Raw genomic sequence first — 12,952 nt, forward strand, 5'->3', positions numbered from 1 at the left:
CCTTTTCCCTCTCTTTATCTCCCCCCTCTCTTCCTGCATGTGTGTGTTTCAATGCATATTTCATTATCTTTCAGTTATCATAAGCCGCCCAGCTGGAAGACACCCGGCATAAGAGGATCCCACGGAGTAGCAGTTTAAAACGTCACAGTCTTTAATTCAGCATGGCTGCCACTTGCCACTGACGGGATCTTATTAATGTAAAGAAATGCTTGAAATAAAATGGATTATTATATGCGGTCAAAGATGCTTATTAGAGCATGAAATGGAGTGATTATTGGAAGAGCCCGGAGAACGCCGAAGTGCTTGTAATGTAGAGGTCTAAACAACTTTATTTCACCTCTAAAAAGAAGAGCAGTGTTGCTTGTGCTGACTTCCTATCGCAGAGGATTCTGAATGGCAGTGTTAACGAGAGCCGATGACAGCACGCCATCAAGCCAGTCAGTGCACATCACATCTATATGTGTTCTGGTCGGGTTCCCCCATCAGGCTCGTGCGGGTCCAGACTGGTGACCTTCCCAGTTTCTAGGATGCCCCTGAGCCGGATGTCTACAGCAAGGTCCCTGACTCCTCTAGATGGAGGGGTCACAGTGTGGGGCCCAAAGACTCTAATGAGCCCTTAGTCTCTGCCTCCGTCTCCATCACTCTGGAGGTAATGCTAGTGGTGTGTGTGTGTGTTTGTGTGTGTGTGTTTGTGTGTGTGTGTGTGTGTGTGTGTGTGTGTCTGCGTGTGTCAGTGAGCGTTTGTTAATGGGCGTTGCAGCAGCACCTGGCGTATGTTGACAGCTCTCTGACAGTACCATGGTGTCTGGGGTGATCTCTATCTAAAAATGTGGCTTACCCAGGCCTACTTCCAGTGTCTACCGACACACAGACACACTGTACGACACATCACTGTCAGATTTCCAAGAATTCACATGTTCTCATGCACATTAATTGGTTTCAATGATTTCCTACAGTGTATCTGTGTCAAACAATGATAAATCCACACTTGTCTTTACAAATGTACCAGTACTGAATAAAACTCTAAAGCTCATAAAGCTCTATTTTTGTTAAGTCACAAATGTGTATATGCTGAAAACAGAGAACTGAAAAGCAAATCTCATCTGTCAAATGTGTCTGATAGTATTACTGAAGAAAGAAAGTGTTATATGTGATGATCAACAATATATAAAAATGTGCATTTAGATGCACTAGTGTTGTATGTGTTTGGTGTGGTACAGAGCAGTGGCATTCTTCTCATTCAAAGAAAACGCCTCCCTGGTTCATTTCCTGTTTACCGAGGCTGCTCTTTAGTCAGGCTCCCATAAAAGCTGTGTTTACCAGGAAAACTATACACTTTCTCCGCCAGACTGCCACAGATCTGATCAGGACCAGCAAATTAAAGTCCCAACCTGGTCATTATGGGAATAGCTGAGTTGGGCTGGCCAGCCATGGCTGTGTGAGATGGGCAGGGCAGCACTTCCACAACAAGCCCCCAACCAACCACACCCTCTGGCCACTGGCTGGGACCATTCAGGGAGGGGCCAGTGTGAAAACATCCAGTGCCAGGGACACTCCCCATTCGGAACAAACCATGGAATATGTTGCAATGAGACTAAACAACCCCAAGTCCAACAGTTACTGCTCATATCTGGGATGCTGTCCATGAGATATGTCAGTATAAGACAATAAACACTCTGTACCAAAATGCAACAGAACTTTAAATGGAAGAATAATCATGAGGTAGGAGTGTCAGATTTCTACTGGGATGTTAAAGAGTGAAGGTCTGGGACAGCATGGCTGTAATTCCTCCTTAAATGACTTGGCATGTTGTGGGTGTCCCACAGACGCTGCCCGCAGCTCCAAGTAAATGGATCACTAAATCAGCACATGGCCAAACAGGTGTCCCTCTCCCAAACACCTGTCAGGCCCTGGCTCCCTGGCCCGGCCAATCACACACAGCCCCACACCAACATGGCCTTAGAAGGGGCCACTTGGAGCCTTGAAGGCCATCAGAAAGCACCCCTGCCGAGCTCTGTAAAACTGGTGTAGTATTAAATAAACACTTGCTTTTCCTTCTTCAGGTCAGAAATTAACTTATATAGGTAACATGAAGCCGTTCTGCTCACAGTTCAGCTAGTGGATATGCTGTGACATAGAGAGATACTATGTTCAACAGCATTGTAAGGGCGGGTGGGCAGGGATCCAGTCTGTATACAGGGGCTGCAGATGCTCCACAGTGATGAGTGAACTTGTGGAGCTGTTCACAAGGCCTGTGGAGGCTCATAAAGAGCAGTGGGAACCAGGCCAGCAGCTATTTTCTCACAGCCGTCCAGACGGGGACTGATAGATATTTGGCTCTATACACAAAAAAATTCTAGTCTGAATGTCCGACGTCAAGCCAGCAGGGCTCCATAATAAGTGTGAGAGTTAAGTTAAAAAAAACAGCCTTCCTTCTGCTTTTCAAAAAGCATGCCTTCGGTGAAGGAGGCCTTGAGATGTTCACTCGCAGTACTGTATGCCCAGCCCCAAACATCCTGATGAGAACCTCTACCGTATCACTTCAGCAGAGCGTCTATAGTTAATTTAGCTTAAACTCACAACCTTGAACATTTGGAGCAGTATGTCAATTCTAGTTCCTAGAGTTATTTTTTTAAGCTACTCCTTTGCAAAGCAATCTCTAAAATACATAAATTTTTTAGAAAATGTAATTCACCATGAAATAAATATATAATCTTCCATTTAGAAGTTTATGTAACATAATATACACATGAATGAAACACTCAAATGAGTGTCCTTTTTTTAATTGGCTGAGTTTAACCCCAGCCACAGAGTTTATATCATAGCCCCATTAACATTGAAAAGGGAAGCAAACATCATTTCAGGAGTTAAAAATAAAGTGGAGCCAAAGCTGTTGCGTAAGCCACCTACATTACCTGTTCCTTGTCAACCACTTCCACTGAAATAGGCCCAAGCAATTTACAATCTGCCATGGATAGAAAACCATTACACTCCCCCCACTTGTGTCAAGAGCTTTTTACATTTCACTTATTCATGCACTGTACGTGCAGGAAGTAGACAGTAAATGATGGTATAAAAGCCAAATTTCTCAAATGTAGGGAGAAGGCAAGCAGAGAATGAATAGTCGCTATCTTCCTGTGTGCTATTGCAGCTAGCTATACAGAACATTTTCTGAGGTAGGGCATTAAGAGCCATTATTATCTAGTGTTGTCTGTAAGTATACAGTACAGTACATTCTTAATAGTGCATCGTGTTCTGTAGTGTTCTACTATTTCTGTAGGGTTCTACTAGTTCTGTAGGGTTCTACTAGTTCTGTAGTGTTCTTCACCTCATTTCAACTGAGTCCCCACCTTGCTCTCCCTGCAGTGATGTGAATAGCTGTTGTGCCCGCTGCCGCGCTAAGCAAGGTAGCGTGCTAATCCTCATGACATCACCATTGTGTCCAGCCTGTTCCATCTAATGTGCTTATCAAAGGGCCCCTTTGAGTGTGAACGCAGTTGAAAATCAGGAGGCGGCTGATAGTAATGCTTTTATCTGCTCACAAATATTTCTGTTCTTATATAACATCTTAAGAGACAAGTCTTTCAGGGCAAAGCCTGTTCCCTTTTTCCTTTGGTGCTGTTGATTTCACTTCAGGGTAAAAAGTGTCTGTTGGCTGTTCTCGTGGGCACTCTAGCTACTGGCTGTATGCGCTGTATGCCATTACCAAGGGCCCTAACAGCTTCTACTCTCTATTCACTGGTACTGGTCATATTACTGCTATGGGACTGGGGGGTGTGGGGGGAGATAAGGAAATTGGTTTTGTATCCCAGACATATCTGGTTTAATCTCATGACCATTCCACAGTGATCTAACTGATAGCAGGATATGACCTTATGCGTCTCCTTCCGCGGCCCATTGTCTGACAGGAAAGTGCAGCAGGGTCTCCTGCTCAGTTGGATGTGACCAACCGGGTCCTTGTTGAGTTACTAGGATCCGACCGCAGCTGTTTGGAAAACAATACACAGCCCGATCCGAATCCCCTCCAAAAACAGGACAATGGCGAGACCACAGCGAGCTCTGAGCTCACACACCCGACAGACTTACACGTGAAGAGGCATAGGAGTGAGCCTGACAGCTGTGGTCTGCATGTATCTAAAGGAGGCAGACATGGAAAAGAAAGCCTCCATCTCAGCTCGGCTCAATACGCAGTAGAGCAGATAATTACCATGGTTGACCGGCTAGATTGTCACTTTGATAAATATAGCTGCTATATTATTGAATGAAAATCCATTGCACTGCAGCAAGCAATACTTTTTGCACAGTGAGAGACAGCTGCTCAGAGACTTTGCTGAATGACGGACGTGACATAGCTATTAGATGCCACAGTCAAACAGAACACACTTTCAATCAGTGGCTTGGATATTTTCAGACAATTTTGCCAACAGGGAATTGTAGTACAAATTGAGGATAAAAGGCATCTCAATGTCATCCTTATCTACATATATAAAAGAATGGGAACAAATGAGACACGTATTACATCCAATCAGAGCAGAAACATCCTTTTAGTTGAGGAGAAATGACATGTAAGATAGTTAGGAATTCTAGTTAAGTAAATAAAAATTATCCAAACAAAACTCTTACTACAAGAAGTTCACTTAACATCTTTCCCTCCCTGTTTTTTCTCTCCCTCTCCCCCCCCCCCTCTCCCCCTCCCTCTCAGAGTGGATCATTAGCTGTCAGAGCCCTTGAAACTGTACCCCTCCCTCAACTCCCATTCCTGCTGGCCTCTAAAATATTCATAAGGACAATTAGGAGTTCCGATCAGGCGGGTGTGGAGGGATGTAGCAGCGGCGGAGGGGGCTGGGGGCACGCAGCCGAGAGAAAGGGCAGGATGTGCCAGCAGGACATCTACTCCGCCACACTCTAAAGCCAGACCGCAGACCCGGCCTCATCAGCCTGAGCCCAGGCGGCCCTACCCTTCACCACCTCCTCACCCACCCAGCCTAGGTAGGGGAAGGAGGCATGAGGCCAGCTAAACCCGACCTCCTCCCAACTGACTGGGTGCTCTGTTGTGACCCCTGCCCAGGCTGGGGGCCGCGGGCTTAAGCTGATTGTTGCCCCGACAGAGATAAGACACCGAAGCCGCGGGAGTCATTACTGTTATGGCGACTACAAGGCCAGCGGAGATCATGGGAGCAGGCTCATGGTTTGGTGGTCTCATGTCAGCTCTGCACCACAACACACAGCAAGCCACCACTTGGCCGGATACTTTGAACATGGCATGGCTGTCATTAAAGTAGTTAAAACCAAATTAGGGCAGCTGGTGTCTGACCTATTTTATGTATTCTGACATTTATTACATTACGTGTGCTTGGTAAGGCTGTGAGTCGTGCTCTTCCTATATGAACATGACAGCATGATGAGGTGGTTAAGCACTGAAAATGGTGTTGGCCCTGAGCAGCATGTTAGGCCTTAATTTACCATAAGAGTTTTACCAGAAGCCATGTTAGACCCTTGCCGGTTATTAGATATAACAGTGGACTCATAGATTGTGGCAATTTCTTTGGGAAGGTGTCAGAGACACGGCATTAACAGCAAACACACATTTTTTTTTTTTGGGGGGGGGGACAAAATAAAACAACTGCAACAAAATAAGTTTCAGACTGAAATATGGAGTGAATGATGGTGCAGAACAAAAGTTCAGTTTGAGTCATCAGGCAAACATAGATTGTTGTTTTTCCTGTTAGGACGTCACTATGGTTTCATGAATTCAGTGTTGATGAACATGTGGTGAGGTTTAAACCATTGCTTTCTCTGTTGTGTTGCTTTTGTGAGAAGATTCTGCTCATCCTGCGGCTCGGACTGAAGCCAAGATGAGGCAGGTAGTCCAGAGCTTCGATCCCTCTACGGGCACCTGGCAACTAGTAACCAGTTAGGATCCACCACTCTCACCCAAAGAACTGCACCCACACTGAATTGAATTGATTAAAATGAAAATAATTCCTCACACAACCCAGGTTCAATGCAAACTTCCCATTAATAAACAGAATCTTAAGTCATCAGAGTACTGGTAACTGACAGCTAAACGTATTACCTTTAAAAGATGCATTGATCCTAAGTCTGCAGTGACTCTGTTTCATTTTATTATTGCTCACTACCTCCTGTACCTTAGCAACAGGCTGGTGTGTGACATACCCTCTAAATGTGTTAACCACTTATTAACAGCAAAACCACATGTACAGCCAAGTGCAGAAAAAACACTGGTACAACCACCTAGTACAACAAAAGTACTACACCTCATATAGACCCCTTCTCACACAAGGGCACAGTGTGACAAAGAAGCAACACAAATACATGTAAAAAGCGTTGTCAGAATGCTAGTGTAATTAATCATTCAGTTTAAAAAACTGTGTACACGTGTCATGTCTTGTTTCCTTTGTGAATGAGAGCTAGTGTTCTTTGTACAAAGTGGCGGGTGCAGCGCTCAAGTACTCGAGATTAGAGAATGGCTCATTACTGTCATTGGAGACTAATGTTTACCGGGGGACCACCGTGGCTGGGGGTCTTTTGTTGTTCTCGCTCCCATTTATTTCACCCTCATCAAGAATACATTTTTAAAATTAAAAATACTTATCACACTTGAGAAACACGGATGGAAACAACCCCTGACGTCAATGAAGCAATGCCTGAAAACAAAAAACCATTGGCTGTAACCTGGTAACAAGCATCACATTGAAGAGTACAGTGGCTCTGTCAAAGAATGGGGCGAATGGCTAACGCGCATACACACTTCACTGGAGACTCCACTGGTTGTAACACACTGAGGAAAATGGCAGTGTTCACGTCCGCTGTTTTTCTCCAAACACTAATAGGGGTTTCCAAAGCAACCATACCGCACAAGTGGAAGAGACAATTATATTCCATTGAAGTCTTCATGAACGCAGACTGAAATAAAATCTCTAATAGTTACATAAAAAATTATAAGCATTCTTGCTTCCATGGAAGGCAAAAAAAAAAAAAAAAAGAGCCAAAGCGACTGGTGACCCTTTTCTAGTGAAAAAGCCCAGAGGAAAAGGAGTCCTTGCCCTATAAAGAGGGGCACTTTGAAACCCAGCAGGAGACTGGCTTCCACACCATTAGTACTCCTGCACTCAGCGTGGCAAACGAAGGCTATTCAACCAACACACCTACTGCACCTCGGCACATGGAAACAAGCTACGACTTATCTAGAACCACAAGGAATTCTTCTGAAAAATCTATCAAACAATATCAAAATACATGAAACCTACAGATTAGCTTCTTTCTTTCAGAGGACAACACAGCCTGACTGAAAACTTGTCAGCTGTAGTGAAATGAAAGTAATTGTATTGATAAAGTGTTTCTCTAGACATTCTGTTTCTGTAAAGCAAACAAAACGTCTCAGTATTGCTCCATGTTCACACGTGGAAGCAGATGCAATGCCCCAGGCCCAAGAGAATCGATGTGACACACCAAATATTTTCTTAAACCACAATCAGCTAATGTTGATCGGTGTGTCATACTTTCTTTTACGCATTTCAAAGAACGTACAGACACGCTACTAGTAACATGTCACAGTGCTGCAATCAACAGCCAAGAGGTCAGAGCTATTCATTTGTGGCTTACAAACTTAGTCCTAACATTTCTGTTTCCAGCATATACATTAGTGATTCCTTGTTTATTTTTAGGTGTCTCGTCCCACTCCACTTTCCTCCAGACACATCTATGGCCTCATTGGCCTGCTCAGAGGGCTGTGTTTGTTTTGACTGTACCGACTGACAGTAGAAGTTCATCTGTTAGCCAACCTTTCCTGAGATACGTGTCAAAGCAGCACTCAAGCACCTGCACTGAACAGTTGCACATGAAACAGTACCGATCTCTTCCTTTATTGTTTGTTTTTAACAACAAACCTATTAACAGGAATATTAGAATGTTACATTTTCATGATTGACCCTTGGTCTCAGTGCAGTTTAATTTCAAGCGGCAAATGCAGAACACATTCCCAGACACTGACAGACGCAGTCTTTATAGTATGATGCATGGGGAGAAATTCACACTTCTATTCATATCCTATTCATTACAGACCAATTCCATGGAGAATCCTATTGCAACAAATAGCTAAGTATGGAGATGGCTTCAAAGATAAGGTGCCAATACAGCTTAGATACTCAGCTAAAACTGGCTGTTATAACCTCTCCCATGCATACTATTCTACAATACCAAATCCATATGGAAATATTTTCAAACCAGGCATAGGTGAAATCTAAGTAATGTATCACAGGTTATGAAAATGAAGGGGAAAGCAAAAGTAATTTTAATAAAGCTTGAGAGCCCAAAAGTACACATTTGTTTTGCTCCTGGTATATTAAAAATTGTGACTGGCAGAATACTGCTCATAAATCAGAATGCCCTGAATCAACTTTAATTCAATAATTCTATGTCAACAGAAGTGACATTTGACTTGTATTTCTAATATAATGCACTCCCAGATAGCCCTATAGTTGCACAGCCACGAGGATGAGGAGTTTCTGTTGAATTAAACACATGAGGAAAATACTAAGTAGCACCAATGAACGGTGAATTAAAATATAGGTCTCGGGGTCATCTAGTCAAGATACACAGTAAAGTACAATTAAAAAATATATGAAATTGTATTACATCATGATAATGATAAAGCTGCTCCGACTGACTAAATTACTTTGTTAGATGCTTCAGCTGAAATAGAAGATATTGCCAGATTACATCACTGCAGGCAAAGGTATGCAACCCTGTAGTTTAGTGCAGACATGGCTACTGTGTTAGAACAACAGTTCTTTGTGGTATGCAAAACAAGTGAAGTAAAAACATACTGTTATCAGGGTAAGCTAGCTTTTAGATTCTCCCTCCAAAAAACCTTACGGAGGCGAGCTAGTGCAGCTAAATCCTGTGTACCCTTCAGCAATCTCAAATGTTAAAGCGTTTAGTGGATCACAGAAGGATTCTGGCCACTGGCCAACCCAGAGTGAAGTCGTTAACTTAAGTACCTGCAATTTTATTTTATTTTTTATATTGTCATTTGTGCACATTAAAACATAAATTCGGCCCATGAATGTTTTTAGATAAATCTTTTGAACTTCGGTTAAGAATCCTCAGTATATGGCAGCTTAATGTTCCACTATGTTGCATCAGTATCATATATTTTTTGAACTGGTGATTACAGATTGTTCACTACTGTTTTATTGAACCAAGTAAACAAATGCTGTTAGGTGCATGTTTACGGATTTCAAGTACGCACTACCTTCTTTATGCTCAGGAGAACCAATCCACTCACAGGAGAGGAGTGTAAGAGAGTACTCTGGAGGGGAGACAGCTTAACTCTGTGCCAGCCAGAGCCTCATGTGACTGTCCCCATTATCTTGGAATGTCACAATTAGAGATACACAGCACTTAGGCCTGAATCTGTCTCTGAAACACCACAGAGGGAGCCTTCACCACTGGGCTTTGATGTTTATTCAATGTGCTTATTCACATAAGGCTAAGTCAACATCAGTATGTTCATAATATTCCAGGAGGATTACCACTATCTCTCACTAAAATGGATTTTAAAATAGTAATTATTGTCAAATCATTCCATTATCATAACTTGGAAGTCTTGGTGCGGTCACTTTGTCTGGAAAGACAATAAAATGCAAAGACAAATGGTTTCATAATATCATCTCAGTATTATGCGGGCTGTTGAAGGGTAGCTGCGTTATGCTTGAATACAGTTGTGGCCAAAAATATTGGCAACCTTATATTCAGATATATATCTTAAAAAAGAAAAAAGAAGAAACTGTTGAAATTGAGGATTCTTTTGGTATTCACATAAGTATTTCTTTGGTTTGCATTTGAATGAGACCTCAAAATCTTAATAATTTACTAAACCTTAGCATATTCTTCATAGAAGTCCTAAAAAGGCTGACGCCTTGAAGAAGTATTGAGAAATAATTTGATTTCAAGTAGATGATTCTCATTTACATTTTAATTAAACTCACCTGTTGCAGGTGTGTGCAATATGAAAATCACTCATTCAACCAGTTTACATAGAGAAAATGAATCATTCTCCAGATTAATTAGAGAAAATGAATCATTCTCCAGATTAATTCGAGAAAGGGAATCGTTCTCCAGTTTTAATAGAGAAAAGGAATCATTCGCCAGTTTGTGTACTGCAATGAGCATGGAGAAAATAGAGACAACCAGCTAGGGATGATCTCAAAACAGTCTGTCTCCAGAGACCTTGATGTTGTTTTTTTCCACCGTACCAAATATCATCATAAAGTTGAAGGCCCATGCTCTCGTAGCCAACCTCCCTGGGCGTGGCCGCAGGAGACACCTTGGCGGGAAGGGCTGTTTGAATGGTGGAGAACCCCAACTGATCGACTGCCACACAGATCCAAGCTGACCGTCAGACACAGTCTCCAGATGCCCAGGGCAAACACTACCCCATGAGGGTAACATTTTACTCATTACTCTCTTAACAGTAGTTCCAAGAACATCGCATACCGACAGCAAAGAAATGCAAGACCGTTGTCTCATACAGAGACACCCGGTATCTGCGTACTGGTGGCTATTATAGTTGTTGGCATCAGAGTTCAATGTCTTAGTTGTTGTGGAAATTCACAGACTATGCTTTTTGCTTTCTGCATCTACATCATCTCACTGAGTACTTTACAGTTTATAACAAACCTTTCATTTTGACTGAAGAGGTCATCCATTACATATTCCCCCAATGGTGTTTGTAATATAACGAATCTACGATGTGGTTTTAATACCTTCTGATCTCTAGCCCACCTCTTACAAGTGGCCATGTCTCAATACAGGTTTTCTATTCTTTATATACTGTTATTTCTAATATAATTATACAGAGGAAATTTCTTAATACCTATTTGAGGATAACATAATTAATCTGTAAACTCAACTGTAATAAAACTAATTAAATTGCATCATCATGTTTGCTTAATTAAATAAAGCACCTGTACCTTGATAAGTAGAGTGAAGGATTAAGAAAGCAGGGATTCCTCTCCCTATTGTCTTCGTAACCTTCTAATGCTGACAGTTTTCTCAGCAGAACCAACGGGAGAAATCTAATTGACCAATCAGGCTAATTGAAAAGTCTGGATGACCAGCCCAGCATAGCAGATGTGCCAATTTGTATTCATTAGGACAGGGATGGCATAACCATTGGCTGCCTTTGACTGACAGCATAGGCTCCCTGTGGAAATACTGCTTGAAATCAATCTTTTGTTTATTATATTTAAATTTGAATATTAGTTTATTTCAAAATTATGTCATATAGAGCCATTTTTATTTTCCCTTTTTTTCCACAACAATGTAGTGATAAGAAAAATGATGAAAAAGGTACTGTAAAATATGTATTTGAATTAATGTATTTTTTTAATTGTCTCTGTTACAAAACACTTTACTTCATCTTATTTGTTGTTAAGTTGAGATTGTGTGTTCATTACCTGTGTATTCTACATACTTCATTCATTAATATTAGTGTAGATGAAAGTGCATTTGATTTGTTCTTCATAAAAAATGACAAATATATTTCACATTTGACAGTAAAAAACCTTGCCTTATGAAATAATCTGCAAGTGTACATAGTGGTGTGAAATGAAAAAAAAAAACTATTGTTTGACTCTGTAATGAAACCATCTAGTAGATTTTTAAAAGTACATGTTTGTCATTAATCAATCCAATGCCATGATTAAATAGGGTGGAATGCACCAATCGTTTTCACCAGTAATTGTTGATTATTGTTTTCTTTTACCTTTTCTAATCAAAATTTAACTAAAGACGTAATAACAAACCAACAATACCATGAGAGGGTGGGGGGGACCAGTATCTGTGATTTTGACCAGATAGAGAGCAAACAGTGAAATATATTTCCCTGTGTACTCACCAAAGATTGTACTCTTCCATACCATGTATCATATGACTATTTAGGCCTTATTAACAGGCATCATGCCAAGCCATTCAGCTTTTCTCCCCATAACGGTGTTCCTACCACCTAGTTACATGGCTCAATATGGGTGAGGGCACACAATTACAAATAAAGAAAGAAACGTAGTGGGGTAAACATTGAAAAGCAGTCTCAGTTCACCTAACATTATGAAATGACCTGAATTTACATTTCATATTGGGTTTTCATTATACACTGTAAGCACCATTCATAATAAGTAACAATATTTTGATAAATCTAAGGAGATGGTGCAAGTTAAGATAATTTCTTCTCACTGAATGAGCTGTTTATCCTTTTTCCAAACCACACGAAGACGGCCTGAATAATACCACTGGGAGATACACATACATTTGCTTATGTAGGCCCATGCTTTGCTTACTTCACAGTATGGAAATAAGGGATGGACATAAACATAAGTTTAGCAAAAATCTAAATGTTCCATCTATTTAAGTCCAGGTATTTAGGAGTGCAGGCATGGTATTTGAGTAAAAATGCAGCTCCAAATTTGAGGAAAACCATTACTTTGAGCCTAGATTAAAGTGTTGCACAAGAGTCCTATTTAGACTATTAGCTCTTTAATCCCATGCAATGATATCCACATCCCCTATTTTATGAGATTACTTTAAATGTGTTCAGACCATGTAAATTAGTTTAAATGCATACTTGATTAATTCAAGCAATTGCTGCAAACCATAATTGCGTTTTAAATGCTATAAAGAAAAGCCCAGATGGATGCCAACTCGTTCCTATGAAGTTGATATCTGATCTCAAGGAATCTCAGCTAGACAGTTAGCTGTCTGTACTTGGAAAAATGGTAGAAGGTTATGGAACAGCTAAATGAAGATTTTATTATCTCTCCTTGGGGAAGAAGAGAAGAAGGGATGATTTGATTATTTTAATTACCTACAGCAGCATTTTCATTTGTGGTACAAATTCAATTGAATATGAAACACAACAACAGTTACTATG

General features: G+C 41.1%; 1 protein-coding gene across 5 annotated transcripts in view; it reads right to left on the reverse strand.

Moving 5' to 3' along the window:
- Nucleotides 1-12,952, reverse strand: part of mef2aa (myocyte enhancer factor 2aa) — an 88,815-nt gene that overhangs the window by 25,215 nt on the left and 50,648 nt on the right. The window lies entirely within an intron of this gene.

The sequence above is a fragment of the Esox lucius genome, chromosome 19, assembly GCF_011004845.1.
Source record: "Esox lucius isolate fEsoLuc1 chromosome 19, fEsoLuc1.pri, whole genome shotgun sequence".
NCBI classification, from domain to species: domain Eukaryota; kingdom Metazoa; phylum Chordata; class Actinopteri; order Esociformes; family Esocidae; genus Esox; species Esox lucius.